The sequence below is a fragment of the Bombus pascuorum genome, chromosome 8, assembly GCF_905332965.1.
Source record: "Bombus pascuorum chromosome 8, iyBomPasc1.1, whole genome shotgun sequence".
Classification (NCBI taxonomy): Eukaryota; Metazoa; Arthropoda; class Insecta; order Hymenoptera; family Apidae; genus Bombus; species Bombus pascuorum.
Window position 1 is genome coordinate 9,337,802 of NC_083495.1, and position 27,714 is coordinate 9,365,515.

At 33.6% G+C, this 27,714-nt stretch overlaps 1 protein-coding gene and 1 long non-coding RNA gene across 4 annotated transcripts in view; both read left to right on the top strand.

Annotated features, from left to right (window-relative positions):
- The window catches only part of LOC132910170 (protein timeless homolog), a 249,470-nt gene that overhangs the window by 24,369 nt on the left and 197,387 nt on the right, over positions 1 to 27,714 (top strand). The window lies entirely within an intron of this gene.
- On the top strand, positions 23,200 to 27,690 carry LOC132910086 (uncharacterized). The gene is made up of 2 exons (XR_009658682.1): positions 23,200 to 23,732; positions 23,766 to 27,690. It is a non-coding gene; the product is annotated as an uncharacterized LOC132910086 (long non-coding RNA).

Below are 27,714 nucleotides of genomic sequence, written 5' to 3' on the forward strand. Positions count from 1 at the left end.
TCAGTTCTCGTTTCCTTAATGAGAACAAAAAGAAACGCGACGGTTCCTTTCTATCCTTTCCTACTATATTCTTGTTTCCGGCTCCGTTTTTACTCCCTTGTGCAGCTTTTGTGGCTTTCTTTTTTCTTATTTCGTATTCTACGTTCTCCTTTATCGGCACTTAGCCGGCTCTTTTCGTTCCGACTCTTGCCCCTTTAGCTAATATTTTGGTTCTTTAATATAATCATCCACAGCTCTCCACTCTTTTCAGCTCAGTTTCCCGTTTTACGCGATTGTAACGTTATTAAGATATAGTCCTCCTGTCGCGATAATAACCGCTTGCTACGGTTGACCAAAATGTCATCAAACGTAAAAATCTGAAGAAAGTTACAGGTTGTTTGAGATTTGGAGAATTCCAATAAACGAAGAGTTTGGAATAAAAATTAAATAATAACAGCATGTATTTTTGGTTATGAATGTATTATTCTCGCTTGACATTGTTGCATTATCATTATAGTCTGTGGTTGATACAGAAGATGGAGAGACACTGTACTTCTGTACTATCGAAGGCCATTATTTGCGCGCAGACACTTATTTTAATTAATGGAGTAATAAGACAGCTCAAATAATTGGTTAGATCGAGGAAATAGAGATTTATCGACTTTTATCCGAGATAGAAATTTATCAAGTTTCGTTTCGCTAAGAAATACCCATAAGAAAAGTGAAGGAAGTAAAGAAAGTATAAGAAAGTGAAGTAAAACACATCCATTTATTTAGATTTCTTGTATTAATCCATGAGAAGCGTATCAGTTACGCTTATTTAACGATTAACAGTAAACGTATCTTACTTAACAGTTATCTGTAATATAATTTATGTTTATATCATAATGAAATATTATAGAATGTAATAATAATAATAACGTGTTGCGACTCAAATATTAACTCGAATGGATTAATCCTTAAATGGGTTATAGGTATCCTCAAATTATTAATCCTTAACAACTCCTATGTATATTTAGGTTATACATTGAACGTTCGTTTGCCAATATTCTGAAACTTTCCCATTTACCAAAATTGATATTTCTATTATAGTAAGTTAAAAGTTATTTAAAAGACGCATTGTTAGAAAATATTCTATTATTTAGTTCTCTAGATTTCTTAAAATGCGACAATTTTCGATACGTTTGTTGTATCGTTTCGATCTCTTCCTATCAGAGTGGCAATCGTCCGCAAGGCGGATACGTTTCCTCGAATTAGGAACCGCAGGTGTAATGTTCCGCGAAACAGAGTTAGTGCGGCAGAGTACCAGCACACGAATGAAATACACCGTACGCCATTCTGACTCTACATGCCTCCAAGCCGGAACCGAACGGCAGGTCGTTCCGTACGTTTCAGTCAGACTACCTAAATCGGATTTAGCGCTTCCTCTCAGCAAATATCGAAAATTTTTCCACCGCATAGACTCATTCCGTATAAACGATTCTCTCGTTTTCCGCGCGCTTGGTTCCTCGCGAATTCTTCGATTATTTTAACCGTTATTTCGAAGATCACCGATTCCAAAGAATTACTCAACTATCGATGGCTATGAAATTCAAAGTCGAGTTTCGTGGGCAAGAATAAAATTCGACATAGGTACTTTTATGGTAACGATCGGTTGGTTTGCCAGGCTCGTTGAACGAAGGCAGGCAATCTTCTTGGTATTTCGATCAGCCGTTCTTTTCGTTCGCCGACTCTGCATGAAACTTTCGATAGAAAATTGAATTTGAATCGATGCCGCGTTGAATCGAATGCGCCTCTGGTTATTTATTTCGTAGCGAACTTAGGCGCGGGTGAAGGAATGCCAGGATTGAGGACGCAGCAAGAGGATTCCGCTCTCCAGAGTCGATGACTCAATAACCAATTACTGGATTTTTTACGAGCACGGGAAGAGCAGCGTTTTATCGCGGCTGCCGAGGTGCGTTCCTATATTTATGTAAATTGCTACTGAGCTTTCTGGAAGGCAGTGAACTGTAAAATACGGCTTGGAATTCGGTTACATCTTCTCGTTACGCGCCTCTATGCTGCTTCCCCCGAGCTTACGTATCGAGCTTCTCCTTTGATTCGTTAGTATATATGGTCTTGAATAAACGATTCAGTATGCAAATTCTCTTTAACTTTGTTCTAGCAAAATGAGATTTTCAATGAAATTGTTAGTTATGGAGAATATTATAAGAAATGGTACAAGAAAAAGTTGATATTACATTTAATGCTTCATAAAGTGATAAGAATGTAAAATAGGAAAATAAAGAGAAATTGTATTTTTATAAGCTATGAAAAAATGTCTCTTAAGAATATTTTGACGAAACGAAGGAATTCGTTTAATTACGTGCTTCTCAGTATCTTATTTATATAGTAATAAAGTAACTTCATTATATTTATTTGTAATTTTTAGCATGCACGATATAATCTAAGAAGTGAAAGCTTTAATTTATTTCGATTATGATAGTCCACATAAAGAAGAAAGATTTGTTCTTGATTGATTTCATTTCTATATAAAAATAGATGTCAAAGTGATAACTACACTGGCATGTCTTTAATGTAAGAGTAAACTGTTTATAATTTAAAAAATATCTTTCAAACGAAATTTCTGTACATCAATCTTTTCCATTGCCTTGATGTATGGAATACATAAATCTTACAAATATCGTCTACGTTTTTTTAATACCTTGTATAAAGTAATAACATTTGTGTATATTATAGAAGAAAACATATAGAAGAACAAAGCTTATTTATATCTGTTTTTGAGACGAAAATATTCAAGTAATCAGTAATATTCAATAATATATATTCAGTTCAATAATATTGTTATATTTGTTCGTTCTCAAGAAATATATACTTACGTCAAATACTAAAGACGCTTGAGAAAAATTATATTAGCCAAAACTTTCCTTCCGTTCAATTAGGATAGGAGAAAAAAAGAGAAACGAGGTACCAATTATTACATAAACAGATGTAAATCTCGTTACATTAAATTTCACATCTAAATATGTATTGTATATTGATCTTGCATTATTTCATTCAGTCTTACAATTGATACTAGGTTAATTGCCTTTCCGTAAAACGAGAATGGCGAGCTACTTTGATCAAAAAAGGGAGAAGTTTGCTTTAGTTCATCGAAACAAGATAAAGTATTGTTTATCGCTATCGTTGGTATTATACGTAGAGGTAAAACGTACGAACGAACAACAGTGTATTGTTTAAACCAGCATTGTCATTAGCAGCACCGGTTCAAAGGAAGTACAAGTGACAAGCACGCCTTAATGACTTCTCGACGACACAATTAGGTTCTCGCGAAACGACGTGAGATAAATTTAAATGTGTAGCCACGGAGCCTGGCTACAGGGCTATGTAGAACGACGCCGGAAACCGAGGGCGGGGAGCAAGTTCCCTTGATACGAGAACGAAATAGCTCTTCACTTTTTTATCACGATCCACCGTCTCGTAATAAAAGCAAAGGGTGAGCGCAGATAGGTGGGTGAGTGGCGTGGAGGCATGGCCAGTGTCCTCGATGATCTACATTGAGACGAAACTACGTTGCAGAGAGATAATGCACGTCTCCTGAGCACGGAAGGCTTGGAACGACACTTTCGAAAGACATTTGCCTAGTTAATGACATCCCCAGGGAATATTATTCAAGGCGACAAATCTGCTTTTTATTGCCTTCGTCGAATTTGTTTTTACACCGGTCGGGCCGTAAGAAATTCTTATCTGGAAATTAGGTCGATCTTGGCTTAGATATGTTGATGAGTTTTGCTTTCCTACCCCTTAGTACTTTATCATTTGACTGAAATGATTGTGCTGTCTGAATACGATTTTATCCTTGGATATTACTCTTAATAATTTTTGTATTATATTGTTCAGCTTTATCACAGTGCTGTAGTAAATACTAGATATTTCATGATCAAATAGTATTGAAACAATTTACAAGAAGATAAGGTAAAGAATATTTCTCTGTTTAATTCACTTTACTTGCAACAATAAAACATATACGAAAAAGAACGACATCTTATTGAAGTGATTTATTTTTCGTATATTTTCCGTTTCTCAGTGATGTATAATTTATTTTAGAATCATAGAAGTTAGGAATGAAATTTGTGCATTTATTTTTGTTCTTGGAACGTTTCGTCATATGGCTATTTCTATCGAAAACAGATGTATGTTTTAGGTTTTTTGTAATTAAACATGTATTTCACGAACAATATCCGTTCCTTTCATTGTAAAAAGTTTAAAATTGGTATTTTTTAAAACCCTTTGTATAAATTAAATAACAGCAAATTGTGCCCTATGGAAAACTAATAATTTACTCTTCTTTATATTTTACAATAAAAATTCTATTTTTAGATTCTCATTGATATATATTCTCGCCATTTTTCGAATAAATATTTCTAAAATAATCGGGCGGAAACGTACTTGAAATCTCTTCTAAAGAGTTTATAATCATGTTCCATGTTGTGATATCCCTTTTTCTCTCCAGCGTATTATGTACAAAAAATTTTATAGGTGTTAAATCTGGTAATTTTTTGGTCAAGATTACTTTGCTTTATATATTTACTACCTAATAAACGCAAAAAGGTAGTAAATGAACTCACGACATTCTTGAGTATTCAAGCCGTATCATGCGAAACGACCTATAAAGTTCCATGTACGACGAGAATAAAAAATACCTTGTTTTCCCCGTTTTATATCCTTTAGAAATCATACTGTTATCAAATTTTCTATTTGAAATATATACTAATGCAGATCATAACATAAAATAGGGAGATAACCGTACTTGATGTATGTATGTTCAAGTAATGCGATCGTACGTTATCTTTTTCGTATATCTATTGAAGAATACACTATGCGTGTCTTGTTACATCTATAAAGTTTGGACTGTGCACGATATTTTGTTGAAAAATTTAATTTTCGGACGAACATTGTGCATTGCATGTAAGTGACCATTGATGTTAATTTATGGATCGAGTAACGACTTTCCGATCTTGGATACTTGCCATGTCGTGGCTTAGTAACAGAGAGGGAAGTTTTACTGCCTCGAATAAATTTCATCGAAGAACGCGGTCTGATCCATAAAATAAGAAATCTCCGATAGGCTTTCGCTTTCTTTGCTTCCCACATTTCATTCGTCTGGATGATATTTTTATCGTTTTGATTAAATGTATCCGATATCGCAAAAAATTCCGGAGGAAGGTTACTCCACGCTGCTATTGCCGAAGGTTTCAAGGACGACTGAGAAATAAAGAATGTACGATTTAAAAAAAGAATCTAGGCATGGAAAAAAGTGGAAAATATAATTTTCTAGACAAAGCTAGTATTTACAAGGAATATGTAAGTTACAGCCAATATTCCAGTCAAGGTTACCAAAGTAGCTCGTTACTTCCGTACTTAACTGATGATGTTGAATTGATGGGAAATCAATTACGATCTGTCAATAAACGGGGTAGTATTTTTCGCTTTCGACGCTGTACACTTCGCGTGACGGGTCAAGTCACTCTTTAAATCCTTTTTTTCGTAGCATTTTATAATGAGAGTTGATAGCGATCGTTTAATTTGTTGAAATATAATTTTATTGTTCCTTTTCATTGGTCTTCAATATTAAAAGATTTTGAGATAAATATAAAGAGGGTATTATTAATATTTATTTGTATGTCGGCTATGAGTATTAGGAGACTTGCCGTGTTTGGATAAAATGTACCATTTGATAGAAATTGTGTGCTTTTCGCTGATTTTATTTGTTGATACAAGTGAACAAAAATTGGGATCACTACGTAGGTATTCCATTTAACATGAACATTTCTAAAAAAAGTTATTTTACATTCTGTTATTTTAGAACGTTCTCCCGTATAAAATTTTGTCACTGAAAATATCGTTATTGATATTTGTAGCGTTAGTTTCGAATTGATAATTAAGAGATATGATTCAATATAAGTGTAGGAAATTAAGAAAATGACTTTAAATTGGCGTCTTATAACGTAAAATATTCAGTAGAGAAAAATTTGTTGAGATATTCGTAAATAAGTCACTAAAAAGCCAAACTGGCCAATTTCATTTTCTGAAAATTTCTTCATTTTATATCATATACATAATTATCATTTAATTTTTCAAATAGTTGACCTAGTTCTTATGTCCGACAGTGGACATTTGGATCGAGCAAATGTCGAAGATCATAACAGATCAAGTCGGATAAACAACTAGTCGGCGAGTTTATAGTACCTATGTATACAACAGAAATATAATTGTTTTATCGCGTTGATACAACTTTTACACCGTCTACCTTTTTCTCGTTATTTCCGACTTTATATTGTTTTATGATGCTCCTCTCCCTCTAACCAGAGTGTTTTTCTTCGCAAAAGATTTATTGTCTACATTCCCTGACGAAACTTTTCAAGAGACGTACTTTCCGACAAGTACTTTCTCGATATTGATATTCTTTCAACAGCAGACCCGTTTCGCTGAGCTATGCATACACACACTATCTATACCTTTTCATAACTTCGCACTTTATAAACATGAATCGGAATTCATGACTTTTCGCTGCAAAACTACGCGTTTATCATTAGCATGCTCGGCTCCTTTTGCAGGCGTTTCCTTTTCCAAAGCCTCCTCAATTTTTATAATTAACATTCGAGTGAAAATATGGGATACCTGCTCGTTCTTCCGCGTATAGAATATGTAGGAAAATCATGAAAGAAAAATCGCGTACACGTACAAGACGACAAAAACATTCAGTTGTGTATATATTTAGATAATTTGTTGCTTTTATTCAATTATTCTGTATAGTTTTGTATAGCCGGTATTCATTATTTTGTATCAAGGGTTTTTTGACTATAAGTGGTAATGCATATGTATACATGAAAGCCTTATGTTTTACATTTCTCAGCGTTGAAGTAACTTTAATGCTGCTGATCAGACTTATTCAAATGAGATTACATACTTTCAGCGTAGCTTCTTATGCGCGACTTCATCATTAAATTCATTTTCAGATTTTCTGTCTATTCGCTACTTTTATTTATATTTTTGAAACTAAATGAAACTAAATTCCATTTGGATAGAGAATTTAGCGTATATTTTTATGAAACTTGAAGGAAATTCTTTCAAAAAGTTTTATATTTCAATAAAATGTAAATCACAATAAAGTAGATATTCGTGTTTTGTCATTATGCGTACTTCATAGAAAATATAAACAACAATAAGAGCATATATTATATATATATAATATATATATAAAACATCTGTTTCGCTTACAAATTCGTATCATGTGCATTAAATCTTTTCGCGTAAATTTGAAGAATTGTTTCACGTTCAACTCGTGAACCGCTTAATGCGCCTCGGAGAGTTTTATGGATCTCATATAATAAAATCCATATTAACTGTACCATGTGTTGCCAGAGTTGATCGCATCAATGTGTGCCCGATCCACATCAATGTGCAGTTTATCCTCGCAAATTTGTCCAAGCCGGAGAAGAATATGAAACTGCAAATATTTAACTATAAACACAGGCCGTGTATAAACATTTCCATGTTATTGCGTCACGTTTTCGTGTTTGTGAGCTGTTACTTTCGTACGCTTGTCTCGGCAACGGCACAGAACAAAGAATATAAAAAGAAGGAAACGACTATCATTACGAGGCAAGATCGCTTATCGAAATCGCTGATTACGCCACTCTTTTGTCGTTAGATATTAACTGCCGAAATTCTATGCAAATTAAAAGAGAGAAAAAAAAAGGAGGAAGGAGATTTCAGCGAAGTAACGTTAGCCTGATCTCTAGACTGTAGGCAGGAGGAATTGGCGGTAGCCACTCAAGATTGAACGAGCGACTTAAAGAGTCTGTTAGGAATCGAGAATGGTAGAGGGAAGAGAATGGTGGGAGGACAGAAGAAAAAGGAACTCGTTTTGGCTAGATTTGGTTAAATAATCCCTCTTCGCTGGCTGAGTAGACTACCCCCCTGTTGGTGACGACGAAGAATTGTCGAGAATAATAATTTCATACTTGTAGTCGGGCACTTGATAAATCCGTCCAATCTTGTGGTCCGCATGGGGAACTTGTAACACAGTTGGGGAAATAATTGAATTTTTTTGTCGTATAAATGATTCGACATTGATTATATTTGAAGTGGTTATAGAATAAAAACGTGACATCGTTTTAAATACTTCATTCGGATCAGATTTGTCTGACTACTAATCTTTCTTAGTTCAAATATCGTATCGGGCTTCGTTTTTCATTTCTTAAGATACATTGACATATTTGAAGTTCGCTGTGTTTTTTTACTTTTCCAAGTAAAGCTATATCGTACAGGCTTGTACGAAATAATTGCTAAATATTTCATACCGAATGAATAGAAATAAGAGTTGTTCAAAGACGACGATAAAACATCGATTTTCTTCAATTTCGAAATGATAGATAACGATGGAAAATTGAATTTCCTTCCCCATTTTACTTATCACTGATATAACTGCTATGTATCTTAGGTTAATCGGGATAGACCTGATCCTTGTGAACGTTGATATCCATATATTATAAGCATGCATATCTGACATAGCAACGTGACACGAAATTCCTGCTGATTACATTTACTAGTGCTGCCTATATAATCCTTCAATCTTCACCTGTCGCTTAACGTAGCACAGGTATTGCTTGAACCAATTATCTGTGTTACCTTTGATGTCACCCACCTTCTGTAGGTGTTTACTGTAAACAGTACAAGCGTCCTCGACAAAGGATCTTTCTGCAAATACAGGAAGACTGCGTGGCTGTTTCTCTCGTAGACTTGCCCGTTTTCTTCCGTGACCGCCTATAAGGCATGACGCCAGGATAGATCTTGCTTTTCAGAGAACCATAGGCAAAGTCGTCGACAAAGAGCCGCTTTCAAATTGAAATTTTCCCTATCTAGAGAAATCAGCCAACGCTTTCAATTAAACGGGGTAATACCTTTTTGAAGTGTTTGCACAGAAGGATAGATTAATGGAAATGAACGCTCCGTGCTCGGTACGCTAAATAAATATCAAAGAAAAATGGAAACAGTTTTCTTCGTTCAGTTTCTCGTTGCACCCCTTTAGAAGCGCCGGCCATTGCATTAACTTTGGATTGAAATATTACCGCTGTTCCGTATTCCAGTTATTTCAGGCGAATCCATCGTCTGTTACGAAAATTTATCGAACTCTTTTAATGACGCAATCTTCCAATCTATTTAATCCTTTATACTCTACACGACCATGTTCGGAAACTGTTCCGCCCAACACTAGGTGAACGCGGTGTTATAATGAAAGGGTAGAGGAGGACAGAAAGGGGTTGCGAGGGACGAAGCTCTGCAAAACTGTTGCAGGGCTTTACTTTAATCTGATCCACGGTTCGGGAAATCGTAAAGACCGTCCGCGACGAAGATGGCTTAAAACAGGGACGTGAGGGAGTTACGAAGTCCCGGATGAGATCTCGTGGCTTTCCGTTAGCACCCCTTGCGGAAAATTCTTCCTGACAAGATTCCATCTTGTATTTCTTTATTTCTATGGCTGTTTCTCATTCTTTATCACTCGTAAACTCCGATGGGTATGTGCCCCCTCCTATGAATTCGCCACCATCTAACCGAAATAAATGAAATCTATGATTGTTTCGCGATATGATACATTGAATAGATTTTTATATTGCACGTTTCTAATATTCGTGGTATTACAAATCCAGTGCCTTGTTCTGAATTTATTTCAATTTTCTTATTTGTGTTAATTCTGTATTGCATAAAGGAATTAAATATTTTGGGTACTATTAATGTTTTGGTATAGTCGCGTTGAAAGTGTGATAATCGTGGAGCTTTCTAGACAGTAACCCCATAAAGAAAAGTAATGAATCGAGTAAATTGTATCGGAACTTTTATTCTCGGTTCTTTAATATTAATTACGTTTAAGTTGATTATTGTAATAGCTCTTAAAGAACTTCGTTTCTTGTCATATGCACAAAATAAATACAATTTTCATAATAATTCAATCATTTGATTAAAAAAATAAAATCTTTTTTAAATTAAACTTTTACTATATAAATTTTGACGTATTGGAAGTCTCTAAAAATTTTCTCAATAACAATAACCAATTGTACTTGTATATGAATTTTAAATAATTAAGAAAGATATCCTATATTTTCGTCTGTTACGCATAACACATTAAAAGTTGCATTCAAAATCAGGAAATCGATGAACAGAGCTCGTTATATCCTGAAATATTTATTACCGCGAGAAAAATTTATCGAAAAGCCATACAAAAGACGTCATCTCGCTATCATTGAAATTTTACGAATTAATTTATCGCAATACGTATTTCGTGTCATATTTTTTAAAATATATGTAAAATATACGTACGGTTTGAAATACGTGGCTACAGCAAAATATCAATCGATCCGCGTGTCGTTCTTGGAATATTTTGTTCATTCAAAAAGTGCGTCTCGTACGCGTAACTGATACGCGTAATCGTGTTCCCGAGCTAAAGTTCCAACTGATTTCTCACGGCTCGTAAAGCTCGAGTTCATAGCGTAGTTGGAACTGCCCCGTTCCAATAGCGTTTTGTACGACGGTCCACAAAAGTTAAGTAGCCATAATTGAGCACCGAGGCGACAATAACCCTCGAAGCCGTGGCGAACCGGCTGTAAAATAAAATAGAAATAAAATTTCACGAATGACGCCGACAGAGACTCGTCCTTTCATCGTGGAAAAGTGTTCCGGAGATGCATACTTCGCCATGTCCCGTAAATTTAATTGACGTCGCTCGTTCTTTGCTTCTCTCTTCGTTCTGTCGCTTTTTCTTCTTACGCACTGGATTATTAATAAATCTCTCGCGCCATTTAGAATAAAGCGTAGCAAATAAAAAGCAGCGAGGCAAGCAGTGAGGGATGGGAGGTAATGACCAAGATTTCCAGATTTTCGTGTCATGGAATGGGCACCGACTATTTTATACTTTGTATGAAAACGTTAGAAAATTAGATGTTGAATATTTCGTATATGTGCATTACAGTTTAAAAGTATCCACGTATTTAATATTTGTTTTCGCTAGAATATAATTTAATTTGTTTGTATTAACGATGAGAGATCTCTCGATGATTCTGCTTTTTGTTATTACATATTGCGGTTCTTGAATTGATGTTTAGAAATTAATATAAAATAACATGATTGGAGTTTTGTTCGAATACTTGTTTATTCTTAGGTGGCTTGGCTAAAGCATGTTCTATATTATTTATAGATATTATAGATATTTATATAGTAGAAACATTGACATTTACTGAAACGTGGCGGATACACTGATGATTAATGTGTTTAATTTTAATATTAAAATCTTTCTAATAAATACATAAGAAGAGTATAGATATCGCTTTCAGTTATTATCTATATTTTATATAATTGTATATTTTCGCATAATGCTAATATGTAACTTGTTATTAATAAGTTAAATTTAAATAAAGAGTATAGTAATTTAATTAAATAGTACAATACAAATGTTGAAGAATACAATATCGTGGTCGATTTTGAAACGATAAACGTAATATTGTTACAACCACTATATTAATACTTATACGATATATATATATATATAGATATTATTAAATTCTATTAATAGCAGTTATTAGAACTGTTTATTAAAACCAAAATCGATAACGCGATATTCTCTGTTATAGCTAGGCATTTCGTTCTCATTTCTTAATTGCGTAATCATGCGAGAATTATAGTAGAGAATTCATTTTATACAGAGTTATTACAGTATTTATACTATTATATAAAAGAGTTATTATGTTATGAACTACAGTCAGTTACTTGAAACTTTATTTATTTCTTTTAATTAGATACATAAAACTATATACAATATGCTCAAACCCGCGTTAACTTTGGTATTTCGAAAATTAATTATATGAGATATAATATTTCAAGTACAAAGAAGCTTTGAATAATGGAAAACCATCGAAATGTGGAATATCTTGAATGAAACGTATTATCGAGGTAATATGTGAAATTATTGACGCAAATAGCTCCATAGTCGATAACTACCAAATTAGAAATAATGGATAGTAATTAATTCATGTTTGAAAGGTCTATTATTCAAGCGAACGACGGTTTCGAATAGAAGCAGTCGTATATGCGTATTGAAGTGTATTGTAGAAAAGATTGGCCGTAACGACAATGTCACACGCTTAATTAATCATTAAGTATTAATGCCCGGTTAATCATTTCGTCTCGCTTGACGAAGTCCAACAGATTGTGCGCCCAGTTAGCTTTCGTCTGATTCCAGACACTTTCGCTTTCCCTTGGTCTCCGGCGCAAAGTGGGTAGCAAACAAAGGGCGAACTCTTTGCTTGGAGTAATAAGCTGCATTAATATTTGCTCGCTTCTCAAACGATAAGTTCGTAGATATTTCAAAGGCTGTTCGGGGTCTATGGTCTCTCATTGTGTTGCACGATTAATTATTCGAATCTCGAGCCGTTTCCTCCACTGTTGTCATTCGACGAATGTACGATCGAGGGAATTGTGTTTTTTTTCTCCCTTTTCGTAATTTTTCCTTTTGAACATACTGCCTTTATGATTTTCAATGCCATATCGTCTCTCCGTTTGGTAATTATAATAGTGTTTGAATTAACGTCTAACGAACGCGGGTTCGAGAGGACGTAATAATGAATGAAATTTGCACACGCAAAGAAATATTAATACTGAGGTATATATATATATATATGGCAATTCGTGGATGTATATTTGGTGAATTTTTAAAATGATATTGCTTTTTGATGAAAACATTTTCTATTACTACAGTCGATTCTTGAACAATGTGACATCGGTTAGATACGCGAATTTTTTCCTTAAAAATTTTTAAACTCACCACGTGTTTATTTCGAACCAGTTTATATAATTTATCACGACAACAAATACAAAATAGATTTTCTCTTTCGTTGCAGTCGTTCTTAATACATTTGTGATTGCAAGAAAATTATAAGAGATAAAATTGTAAGATTCACTGACTCAAAATCAATTCCTTCTAGAAGAGATAGAGAATTTCACGATGACGACAATATACAATTTTTTTTATTAAAGTTCATGCTACGATTTATTTTATAAAATCAAGATCACACAAAAGTTGATATACAATTGAAAATGTTTAAAAATTTGTCTGTATGAATATTTCATGTAGTCTGTCCATTAATGTTAAAAGGTAGATTATTTCTTTCTCTTTCCGTTGGTGACAACTACTTTGTAGCTTTTTAATATTGTAATTGAAAATTTCATTATGCTACTACATTCTCCTTTACTTTTTCAAAAATGAAGACATTCCATAGATGCATAAAAGCGAAATGCTATTTTTGAATAAGTAATTCTAACTATCATATTTCAAAAGATTTCATTCGATGTTTAATTAGTTCAACATTAGTATATGTATCGGGATCTCTATGCAAATGATATTAATTTGGAAAAAATGAAACTCTTTCGCTGTGGCTGTCTGAAACGTTAGTTCTCAGTTGGCAGCTTTCAACGAAAATTTTAATTAACGGAATTTCGTTTCATCAACTTTATTTCTGCCTTGATTCTTATACTTTTTTCCTCTGGCGTAATTTGCATGATCTTTCCCCGTTCTACTGGGCGAATAAATGAGAGATTTCCTAGAATGCAAATCCAGCTTCGGTATGCGGTTACGACCGCAATAAAAGTCGTTCAAGTAATCCCGGACACTTATATTGGGAAAGTAGTTTGGCTCTCTGGAGGAAGTCATTTCAGTGGCTATGCTGTTATGAAAATAATTGAAACTCCATCGCCTCTAATCGTCGACCAGTAACATAAAAATGTGGAACCGAGTGAGCTTTTCGAAGATCCTAGTATGCATATTACCCCTCGTTTGCATCCAGTTTGCATTTAGAATTATCATTTTAATACCTCTGGAGATTTTTTCTAACCATTGTATTGATTATAGGGTTTTATTGCATGAATACGTACGTATATATTTGCAATGACGTTTACATGAAAAAGTATTGGAACGTATTACCTATTAATGTACTTAGAAACTGTGTATTTAGAATTACGAATCAAAGAGTATTATTTTCTGTTGGGCTGATTTATATATTTCGAAAAACATTATAAAGAATTTACTAAAAATATGTACATTATGGTTTTAGTGAAATAATGACATAAAAATTTTATCTGATAAATATTAAAAAATATCTTAATATTTGCATCATTTCTAGATTTAATAAACGTGTAAAGTAATTTCTCGATTGTTTTGATTTATTCCTGAATAATTTCTGAGTTATTTCAGAACAGATTTAATGTACCTACTTTCAAAAGAAATTCAACTGTTAATGTACTTTAATTACGCTTGATGTTTTCCATTCAATTACATATCGCATTTTACACTTTTGTGGTTACTTAACTAATTATGCTTTTTTTATCGTTTCTTTCGGATGCGGTTCATTATTAATATCTCGTCCATTTGACGCACAATTGTCGAGTAATATTGCACTGAATGTATTTGCCGTTTCTTTAAACGCGCTGCACTTCTTTATCCATTCTCTTGCATGAATTTCTCTCGGGATTGCACTTCGTAATTATATACCACTCGTCTTAAATATGTGCTTTCAATGCTACGTATTTCTAGGGAAGCAAAAGTTGAATATTTCTTTCATAAGTTAATATCCACTAATTTCGTCCGCCTAATTTTTCTCTAGTTTCACTTTTCATGTATCTTCTATTGGTCGTTTGCAATCGAACAGATCTTGTTGCATTGTATCATTATCTGCGATGTTTATGTTCGTAATATATCAGTGTTTTTGTTTCAGTGATATGTGATCCAATATCTGCAGATTATAGATTATTTAAACGATTAATTCATATCTAGATAATATTTTTTACTTATTGAAATTATTTATGAAAAGGATATTTGGATCGTGCTTAATAGATCGTAACAATTATCTGTTATTTATTTCACGAAAGGATAGAAATCTGGTAACGCTATGTAATGTAGATCAATAAAAGTATACAGATTAAAAATTGTGCGTTCTTTATTTTTGATACTTATTTTTTATAAAAGAAGAAATAGCAATTGTTTTGTATGATAAGAATTACGTGTCAATTCCTTTTTTCTCAATTCTGCTACATTAATTTCTGCCATTAATTGAAATGCTTTATTTGATTTGTTATTTTATTACTCAATCGTTTTTATATGTTATTTATTTACAAATCATGCGTCGAACTATTAGCTAAAATTGTGACAAAATTCTTGTTCTTACATTCATATAGATAGATTAAAAATATTTAATTAATTTTGCATTTAATGAAAAATGTTCTCTTGGTGTGTAAACATTATCGCGAAAAATATGGACCATTCTTAGTATTTAGGTTTGATCTTCCTTCTTGTATTATTTTATTATCATCAAATCATTTAATTTATCGAAAGAGGGATAATATTTCGTTGATTAGCCTTACAGGTAATCAGTTCTCCATGCTGCTTGCAATTTTTGGCTATAAGAGGTAAAATAGGAGTATAAGGAATTAACAGTATCATATTAAGTATCAATTTGTCAAAACATCTCAGAGGAATATAAGTCGCTAATTATAACGTAACTTTTTCATTGTAAGTATACGAGTGTGAACTCATTTAAATTGTGTAAGAACTTAAATATCCACATATACTTTTTCCAGAAAAAACTTGCATCTTCTTACAAAGTAAGTGAAATGGTTTTCCAACTTTCCAGCGGTAGAATACTCTGGGAGCTATAAAAATTTGTCCGAGATAGCGATGCTCGTCTCATTCTTTCCATTAAACCTGTAACAAATACGCTGGACGTATCTATAATTTGGAGATTCATCGAACCACAATCTTTATTTTCGAGGATAGTTTTCGATATTAAAAGAGATCGATTTGTCCGGTTTTATCACTTGATGTATCGTACGTCAAGCCGTAAATATTCCCGGAGATTTCGACCTCGGACTTTCGTAATCCTGAAATATACGAGGAAATAAATCGATTGGCCGTGCGTATTTTCGGTGGTTCTCTGCGATTTAACGGACGCCAAGAATTGCGTTTTGTAACAGCAAAAAGGTAACGAATTGAATCTCTAAAATGGAGCATATATCTTCGTCAGACTGGATAGAATGAATTTTACTGTTTTCCATAACCGTAAAAAATTGTTGTTTTTACAATTTTATTTTTCTTTTCTTTAACTTGACTCATATCGAAAGAGTAATCCTCTTCTTGAATTTTAACAATACGTCTGGAATTATGATCGAGTTTCCTATTATCGACTGTGCAAATTGACAGCTAAAGAAATTTTTGGGAAACATTGAAATGAGAAAAGTAAATTTTCATGTCCATTTTAGATTTTTTGACGTATGATGGGAACTTTTGATTTATTTTCTCTTTTATCTGTTTTCCTTTTTATGAAATTTGATATTGTACAGAACTTTGTATTTGGTCGTTTTTCTTTTATGTACCAATATTTGGTTTATTATACCTAATTATAAGTCTCCTTACAAAATAATTGACTAACTAATAATATTAGTAAGTTGACAAATCGCAATATAGAATAGAATATATTACATAAAGAGTTATAGAATTTATTGCACAGTATTGTATACTTCAATTGTACAGGAAGGTTGAGATATGAATTTTGTAGCAATTAAAGTAAAATTAATTAATAACGACTAAGTAGAAATATTGGTAGAACAGTATAATTACAGGCAATTTTGGCTATTTAAATCTGATTAAATTGGTAAATAATTATCATACTTATCGCTAGTTCATCAAATCAAGCAAATAATTTCCGTTGTCATTTTCAAAGATTTTTTAAAACAATTTTTAAAAAATTGACAGTGTACACTTTTCATTATAAGTTAATTATAATTAAATTACAAATTATTTGAAAATAAAACATAACAACAAAGAAAGTATTTATTTTCGATTAATTCTATGTAATTAAATGAAAAAGCTAATTTGCTAAAAAGAATGTAAACTATTTCATGAAATCAGATAACAAATGATTTTGGACACATGACCAGACGGAAGCATAGTTCGCGTGACAGTAAATCTGTGGTTAGCTGAATCACCGTTGCAAGCCGTGGTTGCTGTTTGAATCGCTGGTATGTGCGGCATCGTAGAAATGGCTGGTAACTTGTTTCATGCTTTGCTTTTTATGCAAATACGCTGACGCTAGCGCATTAACAAGGCATTGAACAGTTTCGTTTACCTGATTTAATTAATGGATATATTCTCAAATTAATTTAGCACGCGTTTGACTGTTGGTTTCGTTTGAACAATTAGTTTTTTCTTTAAATCATACCCGTTCCAAAGCATTTTTCATTTATATAACTTTTAGCTGCATTGTTTCAAGCATCGCGGATAATTCAATTATTATATCTTTGCAAGTACGTCTCTGTTGAATTTATTTAATTTTTAATGAGAATACTGTTTGTTTGTTCTTTTGTTTAATTGCAAGCAGTTTGATTTCGTTATTAATTCAAATTATTTCCATCAATAGCGGTGGAAATATATCAGAAAAGGAAATATTTCCTTTTAAAGAAATACAAGTGAAATTGTACATTGCTTAATATTTTTTATAATATTAATCAATTTTGTTAAAATCGTGTAATTCAAGTTCATGTAGTGAAGCATTAATAAATTAATTAAAACTATATTATTTTTTATAACGCCATGCGTTGGAAACTATACATATCTGTTCATACGTTCATGTTCTTTTGATCTTACGTTACTCGCTTATCGATACATATTGGATTTTATCAATGTATTATTATTAGATTACAAATATTGATGTAAATTTATATTTTTATGTATGTTTTTCCTTAGTATATGTCTTGTGTTCATTTCTGCATCTTCAAATTTCTCATAAATGCATACATATCCGCACTGTAAGTATCATATTGAAATTACGTGGACAACTATAAAAATGAAAAGTTGTAAGATTACAAATGAAGGCAAATGCCTGTAATCAATTATAACTCTTCTTTCTTTTATTTATTTTTTTATTTTTTCTTTCTTTTTTTATTTATCTTCTTTTATTTCTTTCTTTCTTTTATAATAATAAATAAACAAAAATGCGATCGAAGAGAGTTAAAGTTAAAAATATGTACATATAAAGTAGATGGTAGTTTCGAAATTCCGAAATTGATTCAGTAAAGTCACTTGGAAATTTATAAATACCAGAAAATAATTCATCAAAGCATTGTACAATTTCGTTAGGTATTTGCATAGAAAGTGCGCCTGCATGTATCAAATAAAACCTCCAGAGCGCACCGTATTCCATCATAACGTGACGTAATAACGGTAACATCGGTGGCGCTGTTGCAATTTCCCGGTTGATTCGTATGATCGATCGAGTTCTGATTTCTTACCTCCTTCAGAACGATTTGAAAGTTGCTTCTCTATTTTCATCTCTCATTACGCGCTAGCTCACGGATTAAACGGTCGTGTATTATCAGGATGAAGCAGCAGGCATTGCCGATGCATTCGCAAATGGCACGGATCTCTGGTATTCTTTTTAACGCGAGCTTCGCTCTCACGGAATGATTCTCCAGCTCATATTCGATCAATTTCCCAGCCATTGGTTAATGCCGGGTTCTCGGTGTCGGTGTTCCTGTATAATCTGGATCGATCTTCGGAGTTTCCGCAGGAAGAGAGGAAGAGCCGCGCGGCACCAGCGGCGGTAGAATGTCACGAACGATCAGAATTTTACGGGGCCATCGGTTTCAATTATTGCAGCGGTCAGGTAGTCATGGCCGTTTCACATGAACTCATCCAAACCACTGCTGTGCACCAGCTATTGCTTCGTGTTTTCAATAATTCGAAATGTTGATCGGTGGTCGGTTAGCGAGACTCACGGCCCAGAGGTAAAATATACACTCGCGTAAATAATAAAGTCAATTAGCGGGCATGATTATTTTTCAGAGGTTGTCGCTTACGGGCGTCAATCATTTATGAAAAGGGGTACGCAGGGGATGTAAACGTTGTCGGTCGACAGCAGATTTTCACCGTTCCATATTCACGAAGGAAGAATTTACATTTACCTGTCAGGCAAACGTGTTACACGCGATTTCGCTTTGACGGGCGAACAGCGACACGGATTCTGATAAATGCGGACACTTAATCACCGAAATGTGCAAATAGTGCGGCGAGGAAACGATCGTGTCGGATGGAACGTTACGAGAAGAGGGGATTGTCGTGTTGTTATTTGTATGGTTAAGAAACGAACAGGGAGATTAGCGTTAGAAGGACAACTTTTATTAAACCGTCAGGAAATTGTCTTGCGTATTATGCGCATATATAAGTAAATAAATTACGAGAAAGGTAAATCATGAATCAGTACATAAAGAAATATATTGAGAATATAGATATTTTCTTACAAAAACTCTTAGTGACATTTTATGACAAAATGCTTGTGTATACCTGTAGAGGGACAAACGGTCTGACGAATATAAATATAATTTTATCTTACCTATTTTATTTAAGTTTAATGTTTGGATAAATTTGATTAAAAAATATTGAGACTGTAAATGTATAGAGTAGAAGTAAAAAGAAGAAATGAGAGTCAAGTAGAAGAGCGTAAGTAAATTTATACTTTGTCATGACTGATTTTAAAAAATATCAATTTCTCACGAAATGATTATTTGCGAGTTTTTTGTATAAAATCGATGTAGTAGAACATTAAACAAACCCCACGATGGAGATCATATAATTCACGTAGAATGTGGAATAGCTATGTAAAATTTCATCCAATCGATTCAGCAGTTTTTACAATATTTCTAGTACTATTGTTTGAAAACGTTGTTCCTAAAAAAAAAAAGAAAAACGCACACACACATTTAAAGATTTCAACTGCAATTCATATACATACTTTACTATTTTAGCTTTGCGATTTTTGTGATTTTTGTAGCAATATTCCACATTCATATAAAAACATTACAGAAACAAATTTTTTTCGTTTTATCCATACGCATATGATTCATTAATGAGAAAAATTCAGGAAGTAGTAACTAGTCAGTATAACATATATGAAAAAGTTGAAATATTTACAAAGCTGTTAAAGTTCGCATAAATATGTTTACATTTAATTACAATTAAATCATAAGTAGGTTATCGATAATTCTTCCTTTCTTGTTGCTTGAAGAACGACTGCAATTCACAATCACACTTCTTGTTACGGTAGTATCTACGAGCATTGACATTAAACTGTTGGGAAGCAATCTCCAGGTTGTAAAGAATTTTATGCTCACAGACCTAATAAAACGAGTAAAGTTCCAATGTTACGCGTTACGAATTTCTTAGAGTTTCAGTGGAATCCGTACCACAATTCTTTTTTTCTTTTGCAGGCAGCATCATTATCTTATTTCAAAGACACGTATCCACGAGTTTCCTGAACAAAATGCTCACTTGTGGAAGTATTTTTATATAAAATCCATGTCATTCATTGTGAAGATTTTCTTACAATTGCTAGGCATTGACCACTCTTTATCGGATTCTGTAATTGTTTGCCGCTTTGTCACTACGTATTTTGTAGATCACCTTTGAAATCATTTAAAATATCCAGCGCCGAGTAGGGATCTTATTGATAATTTTTTTGTTCGTTGTACGAGGAAATGAAATGATACTGTTATTTTCTGACGTCATTCTAAAATTATAAAATATTCAACAATTTTTTCACTGAGACACTGTGTTGTTTGGAATTCTTCAATCAGCGTTATTCTCTTCGTTCGTTTTATGAACTCGTTCTTAAAGTAATTACGTTCTATCTTTTTCAAAGAGATAGTTTTCCTTGGTTCGAACGTGGCTTTCGGACTTTTTTCTTTATGAATGAAAATATAATAATAGCTTGGAAAAATTGCTACGAATTGATAAAAGTGTCAGATTTGTTAAAATCTAACATTAACAATCACGTAAAATTTTTGAAATGGTATGAAAATCATATTATATTATCCTATTCATTCAACAGTTTCTCTCAACGAGCAGAAATAAAATTATTTAAATATTTCATTCGAGAAAATACAAATTACTCGTGCATTTCATCGTAGGATGTACTAGTGTGAGTGCGGTGAACTGCCAGATACACAGAAGCATGATTATAAATTTCCATCGAGTTTTGGATTTAGCCTTGGATTAATACTGCAAAAATTTATTGGACATAACGGATAATTATATGGTGTTTCTCACGTTTTAACCATTTCTATGTTTGTCTTTCAGTTTCAGTATATTCTCCAATTATATACCATCATAATATCTCTAGAATTTTGCTATCCAGTACAGTTTCATGATTAAAAACTGCGTCGCATATTTCTTGGACACGCGTAGCGATGCAAAAATGGGAGGTATTATAACGTGCTCTCCGCGTTATACGTTTCACTAATTTTTTTTCCCTACTGAGAGCTCTACATATAGGTTTAATGAACATTTAATTGCGACAGCACTTTGTTCCACTCCTTTTCTCTCGCGTGACATATTCGCGATCTGCTAGTTCATACGTCGCTCTTTTTCCCCCCTTCTATCTCTACTGTTAATTGCTTAAATCTATGTTAGTCTCGTAATGTAATTGTTTAGCGAATTATTCGTGTGTTACTTAGGAAGACGTTGCGCTATTTGTTTGCTTGCTTCTAAAATTGTAAACAGCGCATTGGCTTAATTTGAAAGCATTCTTGGATTACGCGATTATACTTGCTATATGATCTTTAGCGGTAATAATCGGGGATTACACTTTATTTAAATATTTAACAATTAAGGGCAACAGTCAGTGGAACAATGGGAAATAAGAATTAGAAATTGTTTGCCAATGCTGTTCACTATCTGCGGGATAACGTTATTGGAACTAATGGGATAATACGGTCCAAGTTAACTTTGAGAAAAGCTGTTACATTGTCGTAATTCTTCTTGAACACTGAAACCATTGATTAAGGAATAAATCAGTCTAAATTCATGTTATATAAGTAAATGCACTTATATTTTAAAGAACGTGCTTAAATTAGCTTTCTTTCAATTTTCAATAGATTATAAAATATAATATACTACTGGGGTCATTATCAGTCTCGTTTGAAATATGCAAATAAATGTCGCGATATATGTAAAGCTAGATTTTCTTAAACTTGATTCTTTTAGCCACGATTTTTCTTCATTCGAGAGTTACGATATCTTGTATAATAAAATATCTATATATCTTCTAAAAGATATATTATACGCCCAATTTCATTGTTAGTTTTTTATTATAGAAAATTTAGCTATTGTCATTCATAAACAAATGTAAATTTATGCGTCAAAAACTTGGAAGAGAAACTTGTTTAAAACTATTTAAATTTAATTTGAAGTTAAATAAACGTTTAAAGTACTTTATTGTTTCTCTTAAAATTCTATTACACTAAAGACAAATACATGTTATATATGTATATATCGATGATACGAGAGCACTGTTTCCAATATAAAATGAAACCGTTTCAAGTAGACCTGACATTTTAGCTTTTTATATGCAGTGAGTCCAAGCGAAAAAGACAAACGGTAGAATATCAGTGAAACGTTACAGAATGTCAAGAAGAATATTTAAGCTTCAGTAGAATGGTTACGTAAAAATTTTCATTCGCGTTTTATTAATACAAAGAATATAAAAGTAAAATGGTAATTAATTATTAGGTCATTTGTTAAAAGAATGTTCGCCTCACTTATTTAAAGACCCTATCATATTTTATTTCATTTAATATTTTACGTTATAAACGCTCTAATACATATGTCTGGCAATGTAATGTAATCTGCAAATTATAAATATCTTTAAATAATAAAAATTCCTTCGTTGACTTCGAAAATAATTCTCTAAAATGGTATACTAACCATAGATGTCGTAATAAGAAGCGGAGTCTTTTCGCCTTTTCAGCGTTTGTGTGATTCCTCGCGTAGACAGCATTCGATAAATCAGTTTCCCCGTGATATATCTGAAACTGAATTTCCGCACGAAGCGGGAAAACGATTCGATAACTTCGCGTGTTAGACGTGTTTGATTATAAGTTTAATCGGATGCGAGCAGGCCAGATTTTTCGCACGTCGGATCGCATCCGGCTCAAAGGGAAATAAAAAGGCTGTGGCGAGCTCCTGAAGCTGGTTGGAAAGCGAGCCCGGGTTACCAGGGACGGTTTGCGGATACTGGAGATAAAATGAAGAGGATCTCTTACCTCTTCGCCGTTGTGTAAACCTAGTTCACCTTGGTTCCGGTGTCCATGGGAGAGGCTCCGACGTCTGCGTTGAGAACCGTATCATGGAGACTATTTCCCGATCAATGTCAGGCCAAACTTACGTTCCTCCTGAGTCCTTGTAACATCAACGGTCAACGATGTTTCCATTTCAGGGGAAAGCGTCAACAGAGCTGATTTCGTAGCGTGTCCCGTAGTAATCGATCGAGATTAAGTATGATAACTAACGAAACTCAATTATGGTTAGTCCGGTTTTTCGAGCTTATCAGGTGAAGAGCGGGTGCACTGAGAATGGTCAGGTTTTGTTTCGTTGATAATTGCTTAGCTGATATTCCTACTTGATAAATTTATTAGAAAGTTATATTTCGTTTCGTGAATTAAGATACTTGTTGAAGGAAGCTATTTAAATTCGTATAGCTATTAAATTTAAATTTGTGAATAATACAGAAAATTTCAGATCGTATCCAAACTTTATATTGTTCAATAGTATAAAGTGGAATTGTTTGTAAATTTGTGTGAAAATTGTCTTAGTAGAAAATGTTATGGAATATTCAATTGTCTTTGATAGGAAGCATCAAATTTATATTATACAGGAGAAATATATTTTCAATTAAAAATTTCCCTTTCGATTCAGATTTGCAAAATTTTATACATATTATAATAAAATCCATATGTTATATTCGACATATAATAATAATAATAATATTTCAAATTTCCAAATATTGTTTGAATATTCATACTGATTTAATTGGATAGACTCTTTGAACTATATTCACATTACAACAAAATTATCAATATTTACCTTTCTATACGTACTTTCTTTATTCTATCAAATATCGAATGAAAAAGCACTTCTTTACAAATTTCAACACTTCTTTGCTTGGTTAAATTTAAACCACACATTTTACAACTTTTGTATGAGGGTATACATATCCATTATCTACTAAAAATCACCTGTTCCGTGCAGATATGATTGAATGTACACTGATATCAACTCACCAACCTCGCTCAGGTCCAGTAATTACACTAATGAACGTCTGCCATGGTCTGTTTACAAATAGGATTTTATTCAGTTGTTTCCGAAAGGGAATCAATAATTCTAACAATGATGGACGTAAAGCGTAATAGTACCAGTAATACAGTATCGATGATGTTTCTATTTCATACTTTCCAAGTTGCACGTCTGATTACGAACGTTGTTGACCTGTTTGTTACAGACTTTTTCTCTGTACATAACTGAGAAATCAAATAGCTGCATCCTTACAGCTAGCAAGAAGGATTAATTGAGGTATCGTGGATAATTAGTTTGGGTCGGGTTTCGTATTTAACTTCGCTGATATAGGAAACGTTTGACTCGACGACGAGGAAATAGTTAGCTCATTAAAGAAGAGGGAGGAGTGAGAAAAGCAGCGCAAGGCTGAGAGAAAGCGATGGAACGGGTGCCATTTACTTCATTATACGCTTTCTGTAAAATTATGCCGTTTAAAGAGTCCGTTTTATCATTCAACGTGCACATCTGACAAATTATTGCTTACTGAATAAGATTTATTAAATTCTTCCAGACTGTGAAGCGTTTGCACACGATTTCACGAAAGTTAAAGTTTTCATAAATCTTCAATATTTTTTCATATTTGTCGTATATGAAATTATAATGGCCACAGTTTGTCTTAATTATTTTTTTGTTTTATCTGTATCTTGTCGTCCAATTCGTCGCTGTTTTCTTATTCACTTACCCGTGGATGATATTCTTTCGTTCGTTAGTTTCTATCATGATGCGATCTACTTGATTTAATTATGTCAAGATTAAAATGTAAATTACGATATTCCGTGAATTATATTTTCATAAAACTTTAAGTTACGTTTCAAAACGTTAGTATATCTCTGTATCTCATACTTTAGCATCTATATTAGCGCGCTTATTCGGTTCTTTTTATCAATAAAATAAAATTTATCTGTCTCATGGCTAATTTAATTCCAGTCTATTCTTCGTGAAAAGATTTTTTATGGTATACATTCTCGACTTGCACACTATGTACTTTGTTAGCTCGGCTTCCTCAACTTAAATTGCCATTTAACTATCTCACTAACAGGGATTGGTATAACGCGATTTACAAAGGCATTCCGCGTGTTTGCAACGACTAAATTGACTTGCCTGGCGTGATATTAGAACGAACTAAAGGAGCAATTGCGGAGGGGACGGCTGGGAATGCAGATAAGTTGAGAAACTGAATTCTGTTTTTCATCGATGAAGTCAATATTACGAAATAGCAGTGGCGTCTGGGTAAACCGGAATCGAACGCAAGCCAGGGGTAGGGATAACGAACTTCTGCAAGATGTTACTGAATTTGCCAGTTCCGTAGCCCGGGGTGAGCCGCTATACGGTGATTAAATTTCCTAGTTGCACTGCTGCGAAGGGTTATTCCATAGGAAATTTAAACAACGGCTTTAAGGAACGGTTTCTCGTTCGCTTCCTCTCCCTCTCTTCTCTTACGCAACGGATCGCTAGGTTCCGTGCCGGCTGCTTTTCCGGCCCTCCTAAATATCGTTTTTCCCCTGTTGCGGTCTCGTTACCATGTTCCAGGAAATTCAGCCGCAGGCTACGAGACCGGGAAACGTTCGCCGCGAATTATTCATGTAGTAACATTTACGTTGCTTCAAAGTCTCGTGATTTTGTATCCCCGGACATGCTTCGTGTTTCTTCCTCCATCTTTTCCTTTAATGTTCGCCCGGTGACGTTATCTGATTCTTTGATGGGGGAGGTAAGCATGTTTTCTGGTTATCGCTTTTGTCTGCGGAGCCGCGAACAACCCGATTAACGTTCGTTGCAGAACGGAACTTCTCAGCCTCTGGGATGAAATTACTGAGATTAAGACAGAGAAAATTAAACTTTTCCGCCACCCCCCTCTTTCGCTTTGCCGTGCTTTTCTCTCTAATTTCTTGCAAATCGAAATTTATGGGTGCGAACCTTGCGGAGAAATGGCAGCACGCTGAATTGAAAATATTCAGCATCCTCCCACGTACTTCCATGTCGACGTCGTTGCTACACATTTCTCCTCATGAGTGACTCTTACAAGTTAATGAGGAAAACGAACGACACGAACGTGTCTACCAACCTTTATGCTATTTTTCGGTCTTGCGGAATAAATAAAATTCTGATTATTCGGTCATTTCGTCGTAACGTTAATTTTTTTTTGTTATTGTAATAGTTGCCGGCATGGTATTAGTTTTACGTGTCATTTAACTTAATGAACGTGGTACATCATATAGGGCGAGCATGAACTCGCGAGGGGTCAATAATTGAATCACCGAAAATTGCTTTAATGTAAAGGTGAAAATAAAATTTGTAAATTAAATTTTGCGCCGGGATAACGTCGAAACGGTTTTCATTTTAATTGTATGATAATACAGTTTGTAAAATGGATTTCTGCAGCGAACGCAGTTAAAGCAAAAAGAGGAAACTGTTGTTGCAAAGGGTAGCGCGTATTCATGGAAAATAATGGGGGATTTTTAAGCGGATAAAAGATTTTTAATGAACTGATTTTTAACGAAAATATCAACAAAATATTATAATGTTTCCTAACCAGAAACTTTATTACACAACTGTATATATTAATATCATATCCCCCAAAATATAATAAAAACTAACGAAAATAACAATTTAAGCATATCGCGATACAGCAAATACCACTATGGGAATGGTCGCATGGTAAACCATTAGCTTATCATTTTAAATGTACGGATTCCTATGGTTTCCGTTAGATTACTTTTCTAGAAAAGAAGGCAACGCGAAACGCGCGGCGGCAGATGCAGGAAATCTGTTTGCCCGATAACTGGCTGAAAGCGTGAAATCCTTGTATCTCGAATCGAAGCGGATACCGCCGTATCTTGAAAGGTACAGATTTTCCCGACAGCTGTCGATCTTTTTTCTCAACAGTTCCTAACTTCTTTTCTTTCTCCATCTCCTTAATTTGCTGGAGGATATAGAATTTTTTGACGACGTTGTCGAGTAACGGGATTAGTCTGTTGCGGCGATTAACATGCTAATGAGCTCGATGGTTTTCGTCTGGTGATGGAACTCATTCTCGTGCACGAATAATAAATTGCACGTTTCGCAGACTCATTTTTAAGGAGCAGCTAATTGTGTTGTTTCCTAGAGCGAAATTAATTGCGCTTTTATACCGATACCGCTTCCGGGATCTGATATATTTCAACTATTTGTTCACTGGTGCGATACGTTCATTTGTAAGAGGGTGTCATATTGTAAATCAAGATTAGTATGTATCTCTTCAATTTATATTTTTATCAGAAAGTATGGTATATTTCAACTCTGATTTGTTTACTTTTCTGATATGCCTGTTTATAACAAAGTATATTGTAAATCATGATCTTTTTCGTTAATTTGAAAATTTTATTTTGAAAAATTGTATCTCTATTGAAAATATGTTTAACTAAAGATGTATAAATACGTACACCGCTTTCATAAACATTAAGAAACTATTCTATTGAAATTATCCTCATCTC